Source organism: Macaca thibetana, chromosome 7, assembly GCF_024542745.1.
Source record: "Macaca thibetana thibetana isolate TM-01 chromosome 7, ASM2454274v1, whole genome shotgun sequence".
NCBI lineage: Eukaryota > Metazoa > Chordata > Mammalia > Primates > Cercopithecidae > Macaca > Macaca thibetana.
In genome coordinates, this window is record NC_065584.1 from 9387578 (window position 1) to 9413800 (window position 26223).

Genomic DNA, 26223 nt, shown 5'->3' on the forward strand with positions numbered 1-26223 from the left:
TAAAGGGCAGGAACTTCAGACTCCCAGGTGTCCCCTGTGCACCCCAGGACACAATGCTAGTAAACAATAGAGGCATGATTCCCACCCAGACAGGGCACATCCAAGACCACGGTTACCCCCATTTACTCTGCAGCGTTGAGTCTGACAGCACCAGCCCCTGACTTTGAGTGGCAAATTATAGCCTGGTTGTATAATAGCTCTCCATCTTATTTATTCATTTTTTTGAATTCCTAAAAAATCATGGCAAGTAGATCAGCATGGCCCCCTGCCCCCCGCACTGTGGAAGTTTGATAATGTATGTCCTAACCGCTTAATTGATTGATTACCTCGCTGCAGCTTCCTGAGGTACCGAATTTATCTCTAATAGCCAGAGTCAGGCTCTGCAGGCAACCGTGGGGGGGACGGGGGTCCCTTGGTGTCGATTTGCTCTTAACTGGAAAGTCATTACCACTTAATACATGTAGATTGTGTTGAAAGAAAATTATGTGTAATGAAATGAGGGAAAAATTAGTGGAGTGTTATGGGCGAAAGCAGATGTTAGGGAGGAATTATGCTAGCAGAGATAATCACCTTCGTTGGTTTTGTGTGTGCTGGGGTGTTAACTGAGGGAGAGGCAGGGGGAGAGCTGAGCGAATGCATTGATCGACGCCAGATTCACCCCTTAGAAGCAGCAGCAAAGAATGACACCCCTTGGACTCAGAGATTGGGCTTCCGTAGCTTGTCTCACCCATATCTGTAGCTCTTCCTCCCTGCAGTCTCCCACGACGCCTGGACACAAAACATCTACCTGCAGTTGCTGAGGAAGACGGCAGGGAGCATCCCAGGGAGACCTCTTACTAACGGAGGCCAGGTGATGAGTATCCTATCTAATTCTTAGAACATTAGCTGAATCAGAAACAAAACAAAACAAAACATCCTCTCCCTCTCAAAACAAAACAAAACAAAAACCTAAGCAAACAACAAACCAACAACTGAAAAAAAGCTTAGCCTGAAAGAGGATAAGGCTCTTGAATCTTTTAGTAAATAGTCGTATCTCAAATGGGGGCTTTTAAGTGCCTGTGCTTGTGTGAGTGATGCCAGAGAGAATAAAAACTCATTGTTTTTATGTCTTAGGATCCTTGGGTAAAAGAGCTTGGCACACACAGCCCAAACCTCTTGCCTGATATATTTGCTGCTGAGGAAACTGAAGCTGAGAGAGAGAAAGGTCCTCGCCCACAGTCGTAGACCCAGTGAGTGGAAGGCAAGGCCAGCGCGTGAGTGCAGGACGGGGGGACCTCACAACCCACACTGCTTCTTCTAGGACTCTCGGGTCTGACTCACTGTGAGGTGAGGCTGCAAAACAACTGGATGTTTTTAATATCCTGGCAAGCATGCAAATACTTGCATGCATCACAGAGCCATCCAAGGTCTGAATTTCAGCCTCAGTTTTCAGCAGGTGACTCCTCCCATAGTCTGCACCAAAGAGTTTTTAGAAACAATTGTGTTGATCATCTTTGTGGAAGCTCCCAGTGTAAGTCCCCAAGATGACTGGGAGGTGGGTTCCATCCTTTTGGTTTTCCGTAGGACTGAACAGGCTTTGTAAGACTGTAACGAGTCATCCCTAATCATGTGGGATACGGGCTCAAGGGTCAGGGATAAGTGCATTGTGCGACCATGCCAAGTTACTAAACTCTCCAGCCAGTGTCCCATCTGTTAAAGAGGTGATGGCAGTTAGACAAAAATAATATTTACAAAACACTGAGCACAATGCCTGGTGCATATGGTAGGTGCTCAATAGTTTATGCTCATTAAGTTCATTGTTCATATAAATAAATTCTAGGTTTTGCATAGAAGCATACTACATGCTAATGTGTGTGTGTGTGGAGAGAGCATGTGTATGCAAATCACTCTCTCTCTATATATATATATACACACACACATATATATATATGCCTGTATGTGTGTCTGTGTCTGTACATGTATATGTCATCTTTAAGGACTCCTTGGCATGCAATTAAATGAATATATACACATATATGTGTCTCTATATATATATAGAGAGAGAGAGAGACACTCTTGGGATTAAAATACAACAAATCATTTTAAAAGGTTACTGAATTAATGCATCAAAGCCTTTCATTAACAGGCATGTTTTAATCAGTTAATCTGAGGAATGCTACAGTCTAATGTTGCAGACTCCTGTTTTGTTGTTAATGTTAAGATACCCTACTATGTGAACTTGCTGAGGGTACCTACTTTGCACATCGTAAACTACTCTGCTCTGGAAATAACTGGCAGAAAACTGAATGGCCAAGACTTTAAATAAACGAAGGCATATTACCTATACTGACAGTGTCCTTGTATGAAACCTGTTTCACTGCAGAAACCGTTGCTTTGCCATCTGAACTTTCCACATAGAAATGTAGAGATTCTCCTCCAACCACTTGCAAATGTTTAAGACAAATTCACTTTGGATTTTGTTAATGGATCCCAGTGTCATGGCTTCATTTAGAACTGGCAGCATTTACCAGATATTCATGATTACCAAGGGGACTACGCAGTTCACTGAGTCTGTGAAGGTATGACCAGTTCCAGGATGTTTTGTTTGAGTTACAGTAATGGTCATGGTTAAGAGCAGGATTGGGCTACACCACAGAGTATTTCAGCATGATTCTTTATTTGCTAGTCATACTGGAGAAGTCGTACTCAATGAGGAAAACCTGGCAAACAGAAGGAAGTTTAATGAAACACAACACACAGGCACATGCACACACGCGCACACACACACACACTACAAAAACTCATCCGTAATCCCCTCCTTAGCCAACATGAAGCCACTTTTAAATTGTTCTTGGTATTCTTCTGTTCTTTGCCTATGGATGTGTGTATGCGTGTGTGCCAGCTCATGTGCCTGTATGCGTGCCTGTATCTGTGCATGTACATACCATCTTTAAGGACTTCATGGTATGCAGTCAAATGAATACACTATAACTGATATAACCAGCAACCATCTTAGGATGTTTCCAGTATTTTGTTTTAATAATCCAACAATGAATATCTTTCTATAATGTGTAGTGTATCTCTGATTATTTTCTTAGTATAAATTCCTAAAATGTAGCTTCACTGCCATAGAGTAAGATCACTTTAAAGATCTGATAAATACTGCAGTTGGTAGTTTTAGAATGGAGTCCGGGTGGAAGGAGGCACTAAGGTATCTTTGTTCCCTTTGAAAAAATACATTTGATTCTTTGCCTTACTGACATCATAAAGCTCAGTGGTATAGATGCCATCATTTACCCATTAAAACTAGTTATTTATCTATCGCCTTATGTTACGCACATGTCATAACCTATCTCATTTTCAAACATCACAAAAGTCAACAAACTAGGTATCAAGCCGTTTTACAAAATGGAGGAATAATTTTAACTAAATATTATTTCTCGTATTTATAAATAACAAGAGCAATGTGCTATTGATTAATATTGCATATTGACTAATGTTTACAATAATTATTGAAGAATTCCATCCTGATTCTACTAATATGAACGCACAACATATCTAACTTGCTAGATTATTTAGAGAATTCAAATAAATCATGTATGCAGAAATGCCTGGCATATAATTAAATGAATATGTTATACATAACCAATGGTATGTAAGTTTTGCTTCAATTATACCTGTAATCAGTATTGTTACAATTAACCACAAATTTCATGATCCTGGTAAGGGTTTTGGACAGACCCATGTTCCAATCCTAGCTAGAAATGTGGCTTTGGTGAAGTAGCTTTAACTCTCCCGTACTTAATTTTCTCATCTGTAAAATGAGTATAAAGATACCTGCCTCACTGGGCTTTAGTGATGAATTAATGAGAACATTTAAGTAAAATAGCCCAGTGCTGATCCTGGCACACAGTAAGGACTCATCGTAGAAATGCAGTCAGTCTCTACTTTTTAAATCCATGACTAACATCTATAGAGATTCCACTTTCAAACCACTAGACCCCAGATTCACAGCTCAGCAAATTTATTAAGGAAAAGCCAACTCACTCCTCACTGGTCTCTGTGTCAATGGCTTCAAGAGGGAAGCAGATTTTCTCAGAGCCCCTGCAAAACTATGATGAATGTTTCAGAGACTAAAAGATTAATTAAGTTGCTCTGTGCTGGGCCATTAAATGAAATGGCACTGTGCTAGTGGCACATTGCTGCTGTTATTTATAAATACAAGAAAGCAACATTTAGTTGACGCTTTGGGTGAGCCTGCTGTCGGTCACTCACACAGGCAGGCTGCATATGAAGTCCAAGCTCTACCTGCCTCTCTTACTCACTTAGGGGAAGGAGCTTGCAACTTGCAACCAGCTAGGCAGGGAAGGGAAAGGCCCTGGATCTGGGTTTGGTTTTGCAGATGACTTTGCACAAAATGTTAACAACCCCCTGTCTTCCAAGACATTATCTTTAATACCAGAACCTCGACTTTTCTTACTTCATCTGGAAACATACTTCCACATATGCAAGGATTATCCATACTATCCATACATCTCACAGCACGGGAATTAGAAGAGAAAGCCCTTGGGTTAGAGGCTCACAATGTAAATTCAACCAAGAGGGTTCTCCTTGAACCTCGGCCTCCTCAGTGGTAAAAATGAGATGAAACAGTCCTAAGAGATCTTTTTATGGTAACTAGAGGAAATAGCACGTGGATAATCTCAGGCATATGGGGGGGACTTCAACAAGGGTGAGTGCTTCCCTTTGTCCCTCCGAAGGCAAATCTATTCCTATTGTCTTATTTTTATGTGCTTGTTTTATCTCAACGCGGTGGGAAAACTTTGCAATACATATTCCAAACCATTTAATTATTTTTCAAACTTTATTTTGTGTATAACACTTATCACTCAGATAAACAATCATGACTTTGAGGCGCCCTTATACCAAATGTACCAGAACACCATGATTCTTTGTCCTTATATTTTCTAATTTTTGAAAACAACCCTTTTTTGTCTTTTCTCTTTCTGGTTGGCCTGCTAATAACCAATTCTCTGAGTAGTATTACTTTTATCAGCTCCTGCAGTCTCCTCTCCTTTTGAGAAAGCTTAAAAAACAAGTGATTATTATAAAATTTATTGATTCTGAACTAGAGTCTCCCATATAATTAAAGAAATTGTCTCTTGAAAAGACGTTTCAGATTATGGGCCGTGCTGAGGACAGTTGAGGACTCAAATGGGCAATGCACAGATATGGGCGTTCAAGCCCTGAAGTGAGGAATCAGAATAATGACATTTAAAGTCCTTCACATTCTCAGATTGAATGCCTCACAAGACCAGGTTATTATACAGTAATTTATTCCAATCCTATGCCTTCAGTTGAATTTTGAATAAAGAATTCACCAGTATTTACGTGAGTGCTTAGTAAACCTCTGAGAAATATGTCATGCAAGGTGTTAGGTCACCTTGCCTATGACTGGGTTGCATACCAACATTTTTACCCATCCCCTCTGGTTCCCACTAGAGTGAGTGTGTGTCTTTCTGGAGCATGGGGCCATCTCCAGTTGGCTTGTCCTCAGCAGGGTGTCCTAGTGCTTTTAGGTGACCTCATGGGCCTATGTCACTTCTTTCCAGATTGCTCACACATTTGCTGTTGCTCGTAGTTTCACAGAGATAAAACCATTTCTTACATGTGCTGTAATATAAGAAAGTTAGGCAAGCATTGCTAGACAATCCCTCATCCCACAAGAGTATCTGCTGCTAATGCCTACAGTAAGGATGACCTTACATGGTGTATCTTCACATTCACCTCTTCTAGCAAGACAAAAATGTTATGGCATGACCTTTCCTGCTTGACTCTTATCTCCTGGCACATCATCTAAGAAGTTCCCCTGACATACTCTTGTTTAAAACATTTACTCTTTTGCTTCATCCAGTTTACCAAAGCAGAGGAAGACAATGTAGGTAGATTATGGGTTAGATTACATGATCTGCAGTCCAACAAGACTCTATGTAACCTTGGACACAGACTTTCTTCATTTCTTTAAGTCAGTTTCTTCATCTTTAAAATGACACTATTAAAGGAAAGGATATGTGTGTGTGTGTGTGTGTGTGTGTGTGTGTGAGAGAGAGAGAGAGAGAGAGAGAGAAATTTAAAAAGCTAACTATTGATACAATTTAACCATTTTAGAAAGTATCATTTGATGCTTTTACTCCTTTACCAGTGAGTCTGAAGACATACTCAAGTATTAAATAAGCTTTCTCTGGATACATACTGAATGCTAGAAATAAGAGACTGAAAGACAGATGTCTATTTTATGACCCATTACCTTATTGATCAGTGGGGGAGAAACATAATATGTAGATAGATAACAAAATCAATTTTGTTCTTTGTACATAAATATTTACTTCCTCTCCACTTTTGCAATTCGGAAGAGTTTATATCCCATTTCCTTGACTTTAAGGTTGATTGTATGATTTTCTTTGGCCAACGGGATGTTAAAAAAAAAAAATGTAACATTAACCTCCTTTATGTAAGAGCTTTTAGAGGGAGTGAGAGTTTCAGCCAACTCCCTTATTCCTGATCTCTGCCATGAACAAACAATATTCAGCAGGCAGGGGATCTTCCTTTAACCTGATTCCCAGCATGAGAAGGCCCAGGAAGCAGACCAACAATCCACCAGAAGACTGGAGGGGAGCCTTTGAGCACAGAGCTGCAAAGCTTCAGCCTACCCAAGGCTGGCATGTAACATGGAAATTATTTGTTACACAGCATCATTACAGCACAGCTGACAGATACAGATATAGATAAGAACACAATAGTTACACATTATAAGCCAGGAATTGTAAGAATATTGAAAAGTATTTAGATCTATCCTGAGGTGACAAGGAGAATTTCTTCTTTTTTTTTCAAGACAGAGTTTCAGTGTTGTTGCCCAGGCTGCAGTGCAATGGCACAATTTTGGTTCACTGCAACCTCCACCTCCCAGGTTCAAGCGATTCTCCTGTCTCAGCCTCCCGAGTAGCTGGGATTACAGGCATGTACCACCACGCCTGGCTAACTTTGTATTTTTGGTAGAGACGAGATTTTGCCATGTTGGCCAGGCTGGTTTCGAACCCCTGACCTCAAGTGATCCACCCATCTTGGCCTCCCAAAGTGCTGGGATTACAGACGTGAGCCACCGAGCCCAGACAGGGAATTTCATAGAGAGGTAACATTGGAAGTGTGGGTCAAGAATGATGGTATGAAGAGTAAATTTGTTTAAATGCTGACAGTGTATTTGGTGAAACATCAAATATGTTATCAATGAACAGTCCCCCAGTCAGCTTGGACAAAGGGCCAACTAGAAAAGTGTATTCAATGAATAAGTCATCTCTTGTGCATTTCTCTTGAGTTTGGGCTCTGCAATGGCATAGAGATTGAGGACATCATCCTGGCCTTGGCTTGCTTTGAGTTCTTTCAGGAATTCAGACATTGGTTTGTAAATCCAGAGTTTAGGCTCAATTCAATTTTGAAGAAAACATAAAATGTGATCTCAGCATCAGCATAATCCTTTGTAGAATTTCCTAACACAAACTAATAACTATCTAGAAAATCACAAACGCGTACTTTTGTTGAGGAGCTTATTCTTAGACAGGTTGTTATATGCATTTGAACATGAGGTACAATTATAATATTTCTTTATGATTCTAAGTATCTAATGGCTTATGTTTATCAAACTTGTTCAACATACATTTTTGAGATATGTACAAGAAATTGAATGCTGGTTCTTTATTACTTGCTATTATATAACTTGGGGAAAATCATTTAACTTCTCTGAGGCTCAGTAGTCTCATCCCCGAAACTGGGCAGTTATTTCATAGGTAATGTTATTATTTTGAAAAGCAAATGAAACAACACTTGTAAAAGGACCTGATGTAAAAGTAAGTTCTTCTTATCCTCCCTCTCTTCCTTTCTTGAAATACATATGGCGTGTGTACATTTTTTATGCATTAAATAATGATATGTGTTCAAAATCCAGCCAAAATTTAGAACTTAGGGAAAAAATGGGCTGGGCATGGTGACTCATGCTTGTAATGCCAGCACTTTGGGAAGCCGAGATGGGTGTTTGAAGTCAGAAGTTCTAAACCAGCCTGGCCAACATGGTGAAACCCCATTTCAACTAAATATACAAAACTTAGCCAGGCATGGTGGCAAACGCCTGTAGTCCCAGCTACTCAGGATCGCTTGAGCCCAGGAGGCGAAGGTTGCAGTGAGCCAAGATCTCACCGTTGCATACCAGCCTGGGTGACAGAGCAAGGATTCATCTCAAAAAAAAAAAAAAAAAAAAAAAAAAAAAAAAAGACTCTAGGTAATAAAGAAACTTTTCTCTATTATCAGCAAATGTTTTCTTATTTGCAGTTCTCTCTCCTTCAAAACCTCTAACTGTGGATATAGCCCCATGCATTTCTCATAACCTTTTCCCATGTCAGTGATGGCCACTTTAAACATAAGGGTAGGTAGCATGGTGGTCAGGTTCAGTAGACAAGCTTGCCTGGAGTATGGGTGCATTTCTGAAAGGCTCCTCCATAAATGAAAGATTAGAGTAGAAGGGAAGTGTGAGGGCCCATTATGAAGAGTGAAATCAGCTTAAGTATCTGAAATTTGCTCTGTGATCAATGGGCATCCACTGACCATTTTTTATTTAGACTGGTATTTTTTAGTGGCTAGTAATAGTATTACCAAAAAAAGACTGATATTTGATCATTTTTGTTTGGCAAAATTCTGAGATAAATAATTATTTATAGCAGGAAATCACAGCGCTTTTAATATATTAGTGTCTTGATTTACTGAGTCCTGGATTTTCATGTCTCTCTCTCTCTTTTTGTCTCTTTCTGTCTACTTCCCTCCACGCTCTCACTTTTGTTATATAAATTTAAATAACCTTATTTAATTCTAAAAAAAAAAAAACCTATGGGGTAGTTATCACTCGTTTATATTAATTTATTTTTGTAGATGAAGAAACTAGATTGTAGGAAAGTTAAATAAATTATTGCTCAAGTTCCCAGAGTTAATAAATAATGAATCTAAGGAGAGTTTTTAACCACTACAACTTTAACTGCTTTCAAAATTTTCTGTTGTTTACTTTGAAATTTAAAATTATTTTATCTTGCTTGCCATCAAATACAATTATTGCTTTGAAAACATTCAATGTGTTTATCCTGGGGTACCACTTTTGCATGTGGTTCCCCTGGTCTCCCCAAGAATATGCACAAACCAACCTAAGAAATATGAGTGCTAAATGTGACTGAGATGGAACATGTCGCACTGTGGCAAGTATTTGGACCAAAATGAATGTGATTCCTTATGGAGACTCTAGTGTCAGAGACCACCTGCTACAACTGGCCAACTGTATCATAAATACAATGATTTAATTTTTAAAAAAATGCAATTGGAGGGTGACAGCAGCCAGGATATTTTCTTGCAGAAGGCTTCTGATGAAAGAATTTTATCTTCTTTGCCTTGTCCATACCAAGCTCCTTATGAAGAAAGCAAGTAGACCTAATATTCAGAGTTGAATCATGTGGCATTTTTAACCGAGCACCAGATTTTTTTAATGATTCTGTTAACAGTGATTCATCCAGGATTCTCGCCTGTGTCCCTTTTGTGCCCGAGTACAGATGTGCATCTAGAACACATTTAGTTCTATGATTTCAAAGAGTGGACGCCCACTTTATGCATATGATTAATTCTACATGCAGCTAATTATACCCACAATTGGCTAATTGCACCGACAATTAGCCAATTGCAGGCCCAATTGGCCACTTGTCCCATAATTTGAAGGTGCAAGTGGACAACTGAAGGAACAATTAGAGGCATGCAGAGTTTTACATATTTAAAGAGGAGGCTGGGGGAGGAAAAGCGGCTGAAAATGTGGTCCTGAATGCAAAATAAAAAAAATCCATATGTATAGGTCTTTCAGAAAGAAAGTTATTGTTCATTGGACTTTTTATTCTCATGCAATTTTCAAAGTCAATATTTTTTTCCTAAAAACTTATAAAACAAACAAACAGATTTTCGGGACTGACACAGCTGAAGCCAAACTTTAGATCAGTAAGAACTAACTCCTCCATCTCAAAGCCTGTGCATTTTAAGGGTTACTAGTAACACGAATGTCTCTCGGAGGAAAATCACAGATCTTACCAAGCTTTTGGCCAAATCCTTTTGACTTTTCTCATTTCTTCTCTAATTATTCTTAATTTTCTTCCATCAGAAATTTTTTTTTTTCCAGTAGCTACACAATCCAGGAGACATAGAAGAAATGACTGCTTTCACTCACAGCTTTATTTATCTGGCCCCCTTCAGAGATTAGGATATTGTTAGAAATTACTTGCTCCAGTACCACTACCTAATTTCAAAGCCCCAAGCCTATAAATACTCTCCCTTCTGTGCATGCCTCCTCCTCAGGTGTCTCACGGCAGGACACCCAGATCCAGAAGGAGCCAAAAATAGCCAGAAATGGTGTGAAAAGTGGCACATTGTAGGCACTTAGTAGACAGTGATTGAGGACGAGTGCCACTCATTAGGGGTTTTAGGGCTGAAAAAGAAGTTTGGAATCATCTCCTATAGTGTGGATTTGGTGGCTCCTAATGTCCTTGTGAGTTAAAATAAAACAAGATTGCTAAGATTTCCCTCATATCTGCAGCTGATATTTTCAGAGACCTTAACCTGACATAAATTGGTCACAGACCCAGAAGCAAACCCAGCAGACTTTCAGATATCAGAAATACCTGCTACAAATAAATGCATGGAAGCCCTGCAAAAGATCCCACTGCCCCCAAATTCCCCAAATTATATGATCTATTAAACATGAGTCTCAAGGAGTTTTCTGAGGGCAAATAATGTTGTGGTCAAACATGGATGGAAACACAGGAAAAAATGAAAAGGTCAGCAATAAAAACAAAAACAGAGACTGTGTAACTCACAATTTAACCCAGTATATTTCACATGTAATTGTTCAGGGAATCCTATTTTTTACAAAATAACATACTATGCAGCAGAATTAAAAGAGACACACGTTGGGAAATACAACTAGGGTGCGTTTTAGAGCTAAATCGATAAGTTAATACACACTTTTACCAAACTTGATTATCTGGTTTTCAGCTCACGGGAAAATTTTTAAATAAGTCCCTTTCAGGGGCTCAAGAGTGGGACTACATAAAGGGACTCTGACATAAAAATTAATTTGAAATCTGTGTCACAATGCCATTCTTTGGAGGTGAATAATTCATCTTTCTGGGCCTCAGTTTCCTCATTTGTATAATAAAAGCATTGAATCGGATGGACACCAAAATTCTTCCGGTCCTGGCATCCTGTGATACTCAGTGGTTGCACCAAACAGTGCTTTACTTGATATACATCTCTCTCCTCGCTCTACTCAAACTCCAGGGCTTGCTACCCCAGTAATCAAAAGGTGGAATTCCTAATTCCAAATTTTCTGCGTATTAGTTTATGATCTGGGATAAGTCTCTTAACTTTTCAAACCTCAATTTCCCTGAAGAGAAACTAAGGATAATAATATATCCAAAGAAGTCTGAGTGAGCTGAAGAAATGTGAAAGCCATGTGAAAAGTATGAAGCGCACTCTATTACTGTTTCTGTTTTTATTAAATAGTATACTAGCCATTTATAATAACTAGTAGTTATATTAATGACCTTAACACAGATTCAATTATTATCAACATTAATTGCCTTATAACTACTACTAATATGCTAATCGTGATAATGAACCGATGCTGTGCTTGATGCATTTCAGCAGCAGATTTTGTTCTGCTAAACTTGGGGTTTTGCTTGGAGGGGAGAAGAGCAGTGCTGGCCTTCGGGCCGTGCCAGGAAAATGTGTGGGCCAGATGGCAATCCAAGTTGGTCTGATAGAACATTTCTATTTCTGTGGATTCTCAAAAATGAACTGACAGGCACGAAGCAAAGTGGTGACTCATAGCCTTCAGGTCCCTGAGTTACAGCTTCTGAGCTGCAATTTCCTATTGTCCTGGCAAACTCATTTATGGGAAGATTCAATCTAGAACCTTCTATCTTCATTGCCATCATTGTCATCCTTACAGTCATCACAACCACTCTTTACCAAGCACCTACTGTGTGCCTGGGAGTACTACATATTATGGTCTATTAAAAAAGACTATGTTGGCCGGGCACAGTGGCTCATGCCTGTAATCCCAGCACTTTGGGAGGCCAAGGCGGGTGGATCACAAGGTCAAGAGATTGAGACCATTCTGGCCAACATGGTGAAACCCCGCCTCTACTAAAAAAAATTAGCTGGGTGTGGTGGAGTGCGCCTGTAGTCCCAGCTACTTGGGAGGCTGAGGCAGGAGAATCACTTGAACCTGGGAGGTGGAGGTTGGGAGGTGGCAGTGAGCCGAGATCATGCCACTGCACTCCGGCCTGGCGACAGAGCGAGACTCTGTCTCAAAAAAAAAGATGATGTTAATCTGTGTAATGACCTTATAATGTATACATTCTTATCTCCATTTATTCTTCAGCTGAGGATACTCTGGGTCAGATAAGGTCAAATAAGCAACTTGCCCGCCAGGACAGAGATGCTGATTGGTGGAGTTGAGATCTGAATCCCAGAAGTCTACTATTTTTCTTCTATATGATATTGTCTTTCCAATTGACAGCATCTTGAAGATTGCAATCCTCCTGCAGGCAACCACTCTCTTGTGTGTGAGTGTGTGTGCATGTGTGATGGGCAAGCACATATGTGTATTATATATTTTAATTCCACTTAGCAGAGAGACTATACACTGTCCTGGCACAGAATGTTCAATGGGATAAATGCTTGCTGGCTTAATTTCCAAGTCTAAGAGATGGTCCACAGTGATTTTTTTTTTAACTTCATAAACTGGTAAAATATTAATGGTAGTCTCATATTCTCATTCTACAGATGTAGCTACAAGGGCTTGAGCACAAGAGTCATTGACAGAACCACACTTAGAATCTAAACCTGACTCCCAAGTGGCCACTCCACATACCACATCTCATGGGAATGGAGAAGTCCATTTGTTCTTAGTCACAGTTTCTCTATAGTCTTCTCTAGTTGCTGATCATCAAATGATGATTTAATGAAAGGAAGACATGTTTAGATACTACAGACATCTTTTTCATTATTGTCAAGGACACGTGGAAAAGGGTAGAAGTCTGAGTTTCTCAACTTGTATTTGGGTACAGGATTGGACTGTTGTGAGAATCACTTCTACAACAGGAGTCCTTAGGGACGTGGGGGCTTTGGATGGGCTTCAGCTGGGATTGTCATCCAGTCCACAGCCTCAGAGAAACATCACCCTACACCATCAGAGCAGAGGGGATGGACACTCAGTACAGTCGTTTTAGTAGTGAGATAGTAAAATACTATTTTGTATCATATTCTTGCAAGGATTGACTTTTTTAGATACACGCTGAAGTCGTCTTTAACAAATGAACATTCCATTTACAAAAAGTATTATCAAATTAATAGCATAACAAGTTTTCAGGGGAGGTTTATTAGAGTCAAATATTTTAAAAGCTGTCATTTAAACAGAAGTAGTTGTTAAATTGAGGAGATAATTAGGTACCTGAAATTAATCAAAGTATGTTTTTAAAAATAAACTCTATATCTGACTCATTGCAAATATATTTCAGTCTTGTCCAAATTCCCTGTAATATATTTGAAACTGGCAATTTTGCAAGCAAATCTGCAACTAGCCTTTGGCCATTAAAATCTTGCTCTGCCCTTACCATGGTGAATTCTACAAAAAATGTCCCCCAAGTTAAAATTTAAGCCATAAGTTACGTGGAGTCTACAGACATTGACATATAATTTATGAAGCTGATAATGCTGCATTGAATACATTTATGCTCAATTTCCTACTGCTTTCCTCTTTCTTCCTGTATTTTTTCTCTCTCTTTTTTGAATTGCCTTTTATACTATGATCATGCCAGCTTAGTGGCCTAGATGAATTTATAAAAGAGAATAACTAGATTGGTAACATTCTAGGAAAACTGGAGGGAGTTGAGATTCATTTATTCAAAAAAAATTTTTTGAGCGCCTGTAACATGGTAGGTTAGGGGATGGGGCAGTGAGCCAAGACACTGTACTGCAAAGTGGGAGAATGAAATGGTATACAGCAAAACAAACAAGCAAACAAAACCCCAAATGAAATAGAGGATACATCGGGTGGGAATAAGTCCTATAAAGCAGAGAGCAGGGCAAAAGGACAAGGAGTGATGGCGGGAGCGGGAGGAGCCTGCTTGGGAGGTAGAAGTGAAAGAGATAATTCCTCCCTTGCATGGATGAATATTTTTGTGCTGTGTGCTCTTTGGCACTTGCATTTCTGTTTCATTTTTACTTTTTAAATACAATTTCAGTTTTGTAAGAGCTGAGGTGACAAATGAAACACAGGTTTCTGCTTAGTACACAGACAATTCTACGGCAAAGGCAGAATGTCAGGTTTTTGTGCAAGCAGGAGAGAGAGCAACAGTTCTCACTGACATTGAGCCAGCTAGACTCAATGATCACCGTCTCCCATCACCCCCAACCTGGAGGAAATCAGACCCCATCCAATATAGATTGCGTTAATGATGGGGAATATTAAGGTCCATCCTTTCATCGTCATCTCAGCTAATTGAATGCATATTTTCCCAACCCCATTGGTAAAATAGGCTCTGCCTAAATTATGGCTTAGAGTTATTTTTCTCTCTTGGCAGAGTAACCACTTTACAAATTCTTTTTGGTTTTGCTTTTGTTTTTGAGGCAGGGTCTTGTTCTGTCACCCAGGCTGGAGTGCAGTGGTGCTATCAGGGCTCATGCAGCCTTGGCCTCCTGGGCTTAAGTGATCCTCCAAACTCAATCTGCATGAGTAGCTGGGACTACAGGCATGTGCCCACCATGCCCGGCTAATTTTTTGTAGAGATGGGATTTTGCTCTGTTGCCCAGGCTGGTCTTGAACTTCTGAGGTCAAGAGATCCTCCCTCTTTGGCCTCCCAAAGTGCTAGGATTACAGGCATACCTCACTATGCCTGGCCTAACGAATTTTTTATTCTCCTCTTTTCTCCGCCTTTATAGAGCTTGCTGCTTCTATTCGAATGGCTTTCTCTTGTGTTCATAATTTCAATGAGGTATGATTTGATGTTAGTGCCACGAGGAGGAATAGGAAAAAAAAAAAACCCAAAAACATGGCTCCAATGATGTGCCAAGACCTGGGCTAGGTGTTTGTCAACTCTTGTTGTATTAGTTAACCCACATTAACAGCCACAGGAGTTAAAGAATACCTCTTTGTTCAATAATATTCCCAAGGTCACGGAGATAATGAACAGAGAGGATTCACTTAGAGTCCCTAGAGTATGCTTGGCCTTTTAGTCCAGGGCTTCTTAAATATAGTTGCACATATGTAATACTTTGGGCTGGTTTGTTAAACAATGCAGATTCCGAGGCTCCAGGTCCAAAAGAATCTGGAAGTCTGAATCCCTAGGTGAGCCTGGGATTCTATAAAGTTAAAAAACCACATTCCTCCTGAGTGATTCCTGAGATCTGTCAAGTGTGGGAAATTTTGGTTCATGAAATATAAAGCCCAGAAGGAAAAGATGTCCAAGACATACCTGGGGCTAGCTCTCACATTCCTGATCAGGATATTTAATACGAAAACTGAAACTGCTCCCCATTTCTGCCTGACCCCAGCTTTACTTTTATTTTTTCCAAAGCACACTGGCTTCTGACATGTTGTGCTGTAGCTTGCTGTTTAGTCTGACTCCCCAGTTACAACGTAGGTTCCACTGCTGCAAGCATCTTTGTCTTCATGTGTTTCACTGATATCCCAAGCACCAAGAACCAGGTCTTGCTCACGGTGGGACCTCAACAAATTATTGTTAAATTAATTAGGGTCTTCCTTGACTTTCAGTTTGAGCTATTTCCATGGGGTGCAGCTACCACTTCCCTCTTCCAACAGGGGTTCCTTTAGCTCTCCAGAATTAGATTTCAGTGGCTGCATCTCCCTTGTTGTCAGTTTCAGTCTAATGGTTGCTGTAAGTAATGTCCATTTCCTTGCAAAAAGCAGAAAGTGTGGTGCTTAGAGACCTTGTGCATGGGGCTCCTACTCCTCTGTCTCAACTCCCAAAGCCCTGGTGCTCATGTCTATTACTGGGTGATGATGCCAGTTGTGCTAAGGTCTCTCCCTACCTTGTTAGAATCTGAACACATAGAAATAAAGGGCATTGATGGCTGTTAGTGAGAGATGCTGATGGAGATGCTGGCAGTAAGCTAAGGTCAAAAGATAGCACTGTTTCATAGTCTCACAGACCTGACTTGAATCACACAGATGTCATATACCACCTGTATTATCCTTAACAAGTCTCTTTACCTCTCCAAGCTTCACTTTCCTCTGTTGTCAAAAGAAAATGTGTCTCTACCTCATAGAGCTATTTAAAAGGCTAAAGGAAAATAAAGTCTATAGAATTGGCTAATAAGTCAAAATAATCATTTTTGCATTCTCTGGTCCACAAAAAGATAGTGACATGATGAAAAAAATCATATGTCTTTATGTGCATACATGTATACATAATTTAGAATTTTATATGTGCATATAATTTAAAAGTGAACTCTGATGATTTAATTGAAAAGGGGAGATAAAATTCAATTGTAGATGGTCTACGACTTGAAGCTACATCTCTGGTCCTTGAGGCATTTCCCAGCCCACAGTAAATATTCAACAAAGGTGTGTTAAATAGCCAGCAAAGGTCCTCTTCCTAGGCCCAATGCAAGTGAGAGCAGTGGACATGACATAAAATCAAGAGTGAGCAAATGCAAGAGGTTCAGGATAAGCTCAACCTGTCACATAAGCTAGTGTCCTATGTCCCAATGCAAAGATTAGAAATAGCCTCCCCTGCCCAGATCCAGTATAACCAGTACATGGCAATTAAAAGATAAAACCAGTGTCACCTTGGGTAGCATCAGTATAGACTGCTATCAGGAGGACCTCCAATAGTATTACCAGCTGCAATAAAAAAGCACTTCTTTGAATGCTTTTTTCTACCTAATTGTCAAAACCGAATAATATTATCAGCTTTTTTATCCTTTGAGTATTTTTCTAATAAGAAAGCACGGAGATGCATTGCAAATAAAAGCAGAAGATTTGAGGATGCAAAGCAATCATGCAAAATGACTTTCATATCAGTTTGATAAGCAGCTGAAATTTAATAACTACATCTCTCCTATGGTGCTGGATGAAAGTTTAATACTTTCTGCTTTGGCTTCTTTCTTCTGCAAGATGCTTATTCAGAACCGTAGCTTCTCTTTTATAGTCAGGAAAATGAGAGGTGCAGTGGATTAATCAAAGCTCTGAGAGGCTGGGCCCAGCCCCAGCCCAGGCCAAACCACAGTGTCTGAGAATCTAAACCTAGTCAAGCCCGAGGCTGTCCATGACCACTGGGGAAACAGGTAAAGATTTCCAAATATCTCAAAATAGAGGTGAGATGTCAGTCACTGTGGAAATCACATACCTATTTAAAGCTATGAAATAAGTTTAACTCTCCAAAATATCTTTATTCTTTCTTTGGTTGAGGGTAAATTGTACAACAACAAAAAGAATAAAGAAAACCATTTGGAATTAACAAAAATTCCATATTTTAAAAAAGAACAAATCAAACCCAAGAATATGATGACTCTGTTACACACAGGACTGTCTTCTGCAGATCAGAGTGCATCTCGTAAAGAGTGGATGAGTGAATTCTTTAATACCTGATTGGTTTGCAGTTTACAGCTGGAAGAGTTCTGAGATGGTATCAAGCTCAACCTCCTCATTTTAGACTTGGGGGAATTGAAATGTAGGAAGAATTTTGATTGTCAAATTCACATGGCAAGTAACTGCATCAGCACAGGTCCGACGGCACTGGACATTTGTCTCATTAGGCCTGACGAGACCGTCAGGATCCCAGGGGTCTCCCATTCCCCACGTTGTCTACACAACCTAGGCAGGAAATTTGTCCAGTGCTCCCAGCACCCAGCTGACAACAGCCACAGCTTTCAATGAACCACTTTGAAAAGATATAAAACCTAAAAGGTGAGGGAGGAGCATTTGATTAGGTGTTATCCAGACAGAATTGGGAGACCAGTTCAAAACCAGTGTTCTGTGCTAATGGATCTTTCCAACTCTGCGTTCCAACGGGAGCCAAGAGGGGATGGGTCTCCTGGAGCGGGGAAGTCCTGGCCCTGTTAAAGGGCCAACCAAAATGGGGTTCCGCTGGCTTGCTCTTCTACTGCCCCCTACTGGGGATATTTTTACCAAGGAACGAAGTGGGCTGCTGCTAAGTTGTTTTTCACAATGGAGGCAACTGAAGTCAACAAGGGATTGTAACTCAGGAGTAGAAGGCAGAGATCATTTTCAAACACATAAGGCAACGCGAAAATGTGCATGAGCCTCCTAAAGGTTGAAGATGAATCTTGATAACGACTCACATTACCTCCTAGGCGAATGTGTCTGAAAAACAACAGCACATGGCTTTCTGCTATTTCTGTATGTATGCAAGTATGCAGATACATGCAGAATATTATATATTTTTAAGATAGGTATAAACAGATAGTAATACAATGAAGGAACATCTGAGCCAGTCATCAGCTCTAACTGCAGCCTTTTAAAAGAAAATGTAACTCCAGATGTCGTCTTAAGAAAATGAATCAATTAGGCAAATGAGGAATTTCCTCATAAATCAGAGGATGAGAAGCAAAAGTCCAGTCCTTGCCCAGGGGAGGAAACAGAGATGAGGGCTGCCCAGAGGTTGCCATTTTTCATGGCCAGGTAACCCAGCAGCCTCCTGCTCTCCTGAAGTCGTGTTTACCTTACTGAATGCTGGTTTGATTTGGAAAGAGTGTTCTGAATGTTCCAACCTTTTTACCCTGAAGATAATAATGCCTCAGCCTTCAGGAGTGGGACCCAGTATAAGCTGGTGTCACTATTCATGAAATAATTGAGTTTACACAAAAAGTGATTTCAGTAATAGCTGCCTTTTTATAAGTATGTACATTTTATTTAAAATTACTGACTCAAAAGGCAAGGTAGAAAAAAAAATCACCTCCAACAACTTCCTGTAATTGCGAATTATTGTGAGGGAAACAGAAGGAAAAGATTTCGAAATTATGAGCCATTATGCTCAAGAGAGAGAGAGAGAGGGAGAGAGAGGGAGAGAGAGAGAGGCAGTGGGGAAAAAAAAAAAGACAGCCTGGCTTCATGAAACACAGCTGACAAGCTCGACTAAATTACCCCCGGACCATTACAAAAATCACTTAATTGCCAAGCATTTTGTTAGGTCAATTGACTCTAATTGAAAAAATAACAAAAAGCTTATTATGCTGCAAATGCGGCCGTGGAAAATGAGTCTTCTGTTAGAAGGAAACAATAATTCTAAATTTCAGCTGCTGCTAACACTACAAAGTTCAGTGTTTCCTTCGGATAGAATCCGCAGTGGAGGAGAAAGTGAATATGCATCAATTGATTTTTTTCCTTTTAGCGCCCCCCCACCCCGCCCCACTTCTTGCTCTTCCTGATCTTCTCCTTCCCCGCCTCATCCTACCCCCACCCCCATCCCCGCCTTGTCCCCACATGATTAGCAGGGACTCCCCCCACCCCCTTCCATCAGCAAATATACACCTCACTCCCAGCTCCCTCCTGATCTTCCTGCAAGAAAGGATTGGGAGACAAAGAGGGGGTCAGCAGTGTGGGGCCCTGGGTTAGGAGAGATGTCCAGTATCTGCCCTTCCCAGCCCAGGCGGGATGCTGTAGCCTGGGTAAAATGCCTCCCTCACCATTTTCTTTCCATGAGCTGCTCTTTCTCTCTCCCCTCCTGGCTGTCGCCTTATCTCCTCCCCTCCCCTTTTAAATGCAGATAATAGAATAAGGCGAACAGCTTATGTCCGCAAAATTCCTCTGAAATTACCCCCTAACATGCACACCCAGAGCTGGCCTTGATTGACATCAAGTGCAGTAATTAAAAACCCCGCCAGCTGACATAGGTGAAGGTTTATTTATAATTACACATTTTTAGGATGGCTCGTCCAGGGTCGGTGCATTTAAAAAGATAAGTCAGCCACAGCACTGTTACTCCTCCAATTATAGATTTGAATGGTGGGAGTTTATAATGGTGGGAGGGGGAATTCTGCTTTGCAAAAACACCGAATTATTTGTTCATAAAACCAGGAGGCTAGGGTAGGAAAGTCTGAGGGCAGAGCCTTTGTTTAGAAAGCTGTGGGAGAGAGTGTGTGTCTGTGTGTGTACCTGTGTGTGCCTGTGTGTGCATGGGTGTGTGCACCTGCACATGTATATGGGAGTGTGTGTGTCTATCTATGGGTGTGTGTGGGACCTGTGTGTGTATATGTGTGGGTCTGTGTGCATGGATGCATGCACCTGTGTGTATACATATGTGTGCCTGCGTGCGCATGTGGGGGTATGGAAGGGGAGTCATGCAGTGAAGCAGAAAATCCCTCCTTTGCCCTGTGCGTAAACACAGAGCTGTACTCACAAACCATTTCCCTGCTTGCTTTATCTAAATGTTAAAAGTCATGCCCAGCTTCAAATCCAAGACGATCAGATCCGACATTCCCAGGAACCCACTTCCAGAGATGATTCCTCTGTGGGAACCCAGGGAGCTGGGACAGGGGCTTCTGGGAGGACTGCATGGGCATAGAGTTCCTAGGAAGTGGAAACTGCTTGCACACAGCAGGGTGTTTGACACCCATGGGGCAGTGCCCAAAAGAAGCAGCCAGCAGGTCCCCTCTCCCCAACATCCGCTTCTCATTGTTGCCTTTTTTTAGAGCTTGGTATCACTTACCCAGAGGGGCAGAGCCGGCCATATCAGACTGTGCATCTCACATGTGTGGTTTCTTGAGCCCCCCCAGCTGGAGACAATGGCAGGAGCGGCCTTGGAGAGCCCCGAGTGTCACCTGGCGTCTTGGCAGGCAGCTGAACCTAGAAGTAAACTGAGCCAGGCCGGGAGCTACAGGTGTTAAAGGTACCAGAAAGCAAGGCTCGAAAATCAGATACGAGAGAAAAGGGGAGCAACAGGAAGCTTTTGTATAGGGGGTGCCGCAGCATTTCAGACATGCCTGGCCAGGGGCCACAGGGCACAGGGCTTGTCCAAGAAGGCAGGATGCAAAGCCCACTGCTGACCAGGGAGTCAAGAGCTGTGAAAGGGTCGAGGTGGGTCACCCAGCAAAAGTCCCTCTGCCCCAGAATGCTGCACAGACAGATTGCCTGGAAGGAAGCAAGTCCTTCCGATTAAGTGGCAGAACCCAACTGAGAGAAATAAAAGTGAGGAATGGTGAATTCGGCACCACTTGCCAGACCAATGGGCTTCATCAATTAATCACAGCCAAATAATCACCACCTACATTAAAGAATAATACATGAAAAGGACAGGAGCCTCACTGTAACTTATTCAGAAAGGGCTGCCTCCCTAATCCCTCTGAGTCCTGACATGTTAACTGGGTAGCGACTAATTAGATGTCAAAAATTCATAAGCGCTCTTTAATATTGCATATATCTGCAGCCGACATTTCAATATGAGAGTTGTATACACAGAAGTCACTATAGCATTAAAACACAGCGGGGTGGAAGAAATAAAAGGGAACCAATAAAAACAATGTCCCTTAAAAACCCCAGAGAGTGCCAGCTTTGGAAGTGTGTACTTTCTTATTCAGAAAAGGTATCACCTTAATAAGAATTATAGGCAAAGGGGTTTCGCTGCTCCGTGCTGCGTGGACAGAAAGGGGGAGAGGAGAGGAGCTTATCAAAGGCACTGCCAGGTAAATAGTAATTTATTGTGCATGCACAATGAACATTACCCAGTGTCCTGACACTGGGTGATAATGAAAGGCATGTTATTGTGGAATCCACTGAGGGAATTTCCACTCCCCCCTCCTCTCCCTTCTCCTCTTGTCTCTCTTGAGCAAAGAAGCCGTGATGGGTCCTGGCAGCTTCTGCCTGTTTCAAGCCATTTCACATAATATAGAAAGCACCTGAAGTTTAGTGGATTAAGTAAGTGAGTTAGTTTGCCAGCTCGGTGATATATATGTTGCCGGCATGCGAACTTATATTTCAAATGCTGGGGACTATATTTTTATGAAACAAGCCTTTTCCTGTCGGAAGAATTATAGGAATGTGATATAATACAAGGCAGTGAGATTAAAAACAATGCATCATAGCAGAGAGAAAATGCACTGTTTTATGACTTGCATCCGTTAATTGAACCTCTCAGGAATCAAGAGAAGGGCTCTGTAGGAACCTGCTGGAAAATCACTCTTTTTTTACTTCCATGTTTTGTTTTTTGTTGTTGTTGTAGTTGTTATTTTTATTTTTTAGCATACATATAGATACATACATATATACATGCATATATACACACACACACACACATATATATATTTATGGGCACACACAGCCATGAATGACATGTTGCTTTCTGTACGATACTGTACTTTTATTTTCTTTTAATGCTGCTCACATTTGACTTAGAAGGAGAGTGAGGAAGTTGTGCTGAAGAGCATTAAAGAAGCTATATTTGAATTCAAATCATTAGGTGGACAATTATTAGTACCTGTACACAAATCCCATTAACCTTCTGGGCCTCAGTTTTCTCTTCTGCAAGACAGGGGAGGTGATGTCGTCCTCCCAGGTTGGTTAAACCAAAGTACAGTAAAGACATCAGGAAAGCCAAGGTCCCTGTGAGATTCCAAGTGCTATAGAAAGACTCGCTGTCCTGACTATCTTCAGTTGAGACCATGGCTTAGCTGCTTTTTGCCACATATACTGTGATATTGACCCAAATTTATTTTTTATTGTCAGGTGAATTTTGTTTTTTACTTGAATTTCCCCATCATTGCAATAACGCAGCAAGCTACACAAAAGTGATTAATGATCAGTTTCATGGTTTGGAGGAAATCCCTCTCAAAGACAGTCTGGTACTCCATCTCTGATTACATCTACGCGGACTCAACATTTGGGTGCATTGCTGGACCCATGCCTGTCCCTGGAATGTCAACACCAAGAGGAGGTTTCCCAAGAAAGGATGAGACCTGACTTAGTCATCTGGCACAACGCCAGGATCAATGGTCAATCATTATCTGATTATGCAGGGTCTTTGATTTGAAATTCGCTACATTAATTCAGGCTGAAAGAGTCCTTTATGATCAATATTTAAATCATAATTAACTGCATTCACTTTGCTATTTTTGTATGTCTGATTCTTCTTACGATGTTAAATCAGGTTCTTCCCTGATTTCAGCATTTCATGTTTCAAAACAATATTCTCTGTCAAATTTGACCAGTATCTAGGAAAACGAGATCTCTGCTGACTTGCCTGGAGTGCTGATAATGAGAGCTTTCTTTCAGTTGCTTAAGATTCAAGTCCAAGTCACTTCATTCACTAATTTCATTATCCACCCACTTCATTCATTCACTCATCCATACATTCCTGCATTAACCTTTCAAATAGTTTTGAGCACAGCTCCTAGTGCCTGAAGCTATGTGTTTTCTTTTGGAAATACTGTGAAAAAAAGTTATAGTCCAGTGGGTTTGGGCAACAAGTAAACAAGTGATTCAGACGCTGATGGAAGTGCCAGGAGAGCAGCAGGTGCTTGTTAGGGGAGTGTCGGGAGAAGGCACAACAGGAACATTTAAGTGGGTCTAGGGAGAGAGTGGTCAGGAAAGCTCCCCAGAAATGTCAACCAGTCAATGGGGATAGAATAGAACTAATCTGAGATGAGAAATGAGGGTAGGGGAATTGGCAGAGGTGAGAGGAACAGCACATGGAAGGGTTTAACTGAGGAGGCCAGTGGAGTGAACTTGTATGGTACTTGTTTTCTTTCTTCCATCCAACCATCTTCAGGAAACAGTACTTAGCATTGCTAAGGGGAAACCGCTCCCTCCTGTTCTCAGCTGTAATTAATAGCAAAATTGACCCCTATGGCTAGTTTCAGGAGTGGACTCTCATTGGCTTTGCCAATTATTGTACCCATCCCTCTGGCGACTGTGATTGGTTTAAGGATGAGCACACAACCCAGTCAGAGACAAGGAAATATGAGGTATTTATTGGGGATTCTGAGAAAAGAAAGCCTTCTTTTTCTTCATAGGATCTCTTGAAACTCTTTCTCTTTCTCTGGATAGTATTTTGTGAGGGTGTAAAGTCTGAAACAGCTACAGCCATTTTTTAAAAATCAATGGGGAAGAGTCCAGAACGTCCAGGACTATTGCATAGAACCAGAGGGTGAAGCCAACATTGTGAAAGGCAGTACAGAAAGGCAGGGAGAAAATGCGTCCCTATCATTCATGTGGCTAGGTCTGTGGTTGGCAAGTTCAAGAGTCAGGAGACCCAGTAATTTAGTTCCAGTGCAAGTCTGAGCATCAGGAGAGTCTATCGTAGAAGTTTCTGTCTGAAGACCAGCAGACTCTCAACCCAGAAAAAGATTTGACACGGGAAAAAAACCCCAATGTTCCAGCTCAAGCCCGTCAGATAACAGAGGTTCCCCGTAATGTAGGACAAGGTCAGCCTTTTTGTTCTGTTTAGTCCTTCAACTGATTGGTTAAGGCCCACGCAAATTCAGAAGGGCAGTATGCCTTATCCAAAGCCCACCAATTTAAACGTTAATCTCATTCCCTAAACAGCCTCATAAAAACACTCAGAATGATGTGTGATCAAATATCTAATTAGTCTGCAATCCAGTCAAGCTGGCGCATAAAATTAACCACAACAGGCAGGAACTAGGACTTTGTGTGAGTATCCATAACGTATAATGTAGTGCCTGGTACATGGTAGGTGCTCAATAAATACTTCCGAATAAAGTTCATAAATAGCCAGGCTGGCTGGTAATTTTTAGCAAAGAAGACATAGCCCTGGGATATGGTATTTATCTTTAAGAGCATAAAGTTCAATTTGATAACCCCTGGCTCATGGACTACTCCTGAGCTCTTCACTGGTGAACTTGAGCCGAAGGTTAGGTTCAGCTTCTCATCATTTCTGATTTGGACGGAGCTTTTCCAAGAGTTCAGAGGCTCCTTTCAAAACTGAGCCTGAGAATCCTAGCACCCATAATCACAGAACCTGAGCAGCCAAATCCACTCTGCCTTCAGGGTTGCTGCTCTCTCCCCAGGCACACATATTACATTACACCAGCCCCTTCCAGCCACAGAGCCACTAAGCATTTCTGTAGCCTCAGTGTGCAGCTCTGCAAATGAGCACCCTTGGCTCTGAGGTATGCCATTCCCCAGGAACATGTCATTGAGCACCAAATCCCAGGACTTATCCTCTGCATTCAGCCCTCTTTCCAGAAAAGCTACATGATGTGAGTCCTGAGCTCTCTCTGATCGGACTCCTTCCATATCTGAACTCTTTCACTCTGGCCTCTAGTTCAAGTCCTACTTCCCGTGGTTTGAGTGTTGCTTGTGTGGTCAACATACTCATGCCTGACAGTGACCTTGGAAATGACAACTATATTGAATAAAGGAGGCTTATTTTGTATGTATATGTAGGGGAGGAACTAGGTCTGGCAAGGAGGAAAGATGATTTTGACTGAAAGTGAAGATCAAGCTATGTCCAGGGATAGTTCAGACTATGGGATCATGGGCAAGTTATATATCCAAGATCCTGAGTTTGACTTGGTCAGGCTTTGAGTCTGCTCTCCACCATGTCTTGGACCTGTAGGGATAAAAATGATCAGAGAATGAGAAAAGGATGAAGGAAGCAGGAATGGACAAGGAGAGAGAGTTTCGGAAGCTTGGGCTTATGCAACAGAAAATACTTTTTGATTAAAGGTGGGCCATGGGCAGGTTTGCTCTGTACACATGTAAGTGATGGGAGTCCCCTTATAACTTGGCTGTGTGGTCATCGGGAGGTGACTCTTCCTTATTTATTCTCATTGTCCAGAAGAGAGTCAAATCCTCCAAGTCCCCCCACCCTGCCCTTTTTTTTTTTTTTTTTTTTTTTTTTTACTTTTCTAGGCCAGTTTGGGAGAGGAGATTTTGCTTAGATATCTACAGTGGCCCAGGTCAAAGAAAGTCAGTCATTGCAAACCTTCACTAGGTCTTTGCATATCAGAGATGCCAATCATTTCTATCCATGGTGAACTTTAGCACAGTGAGGAATCAGGATGATTAACAACAGGACTGGCTCTGTTCTGTGGAATGATGTAAGTGGTGGATGGTGCCAAGTCCATGACACACAGAAGCAGATTACGTTACAGTTAGAGCCAATATTT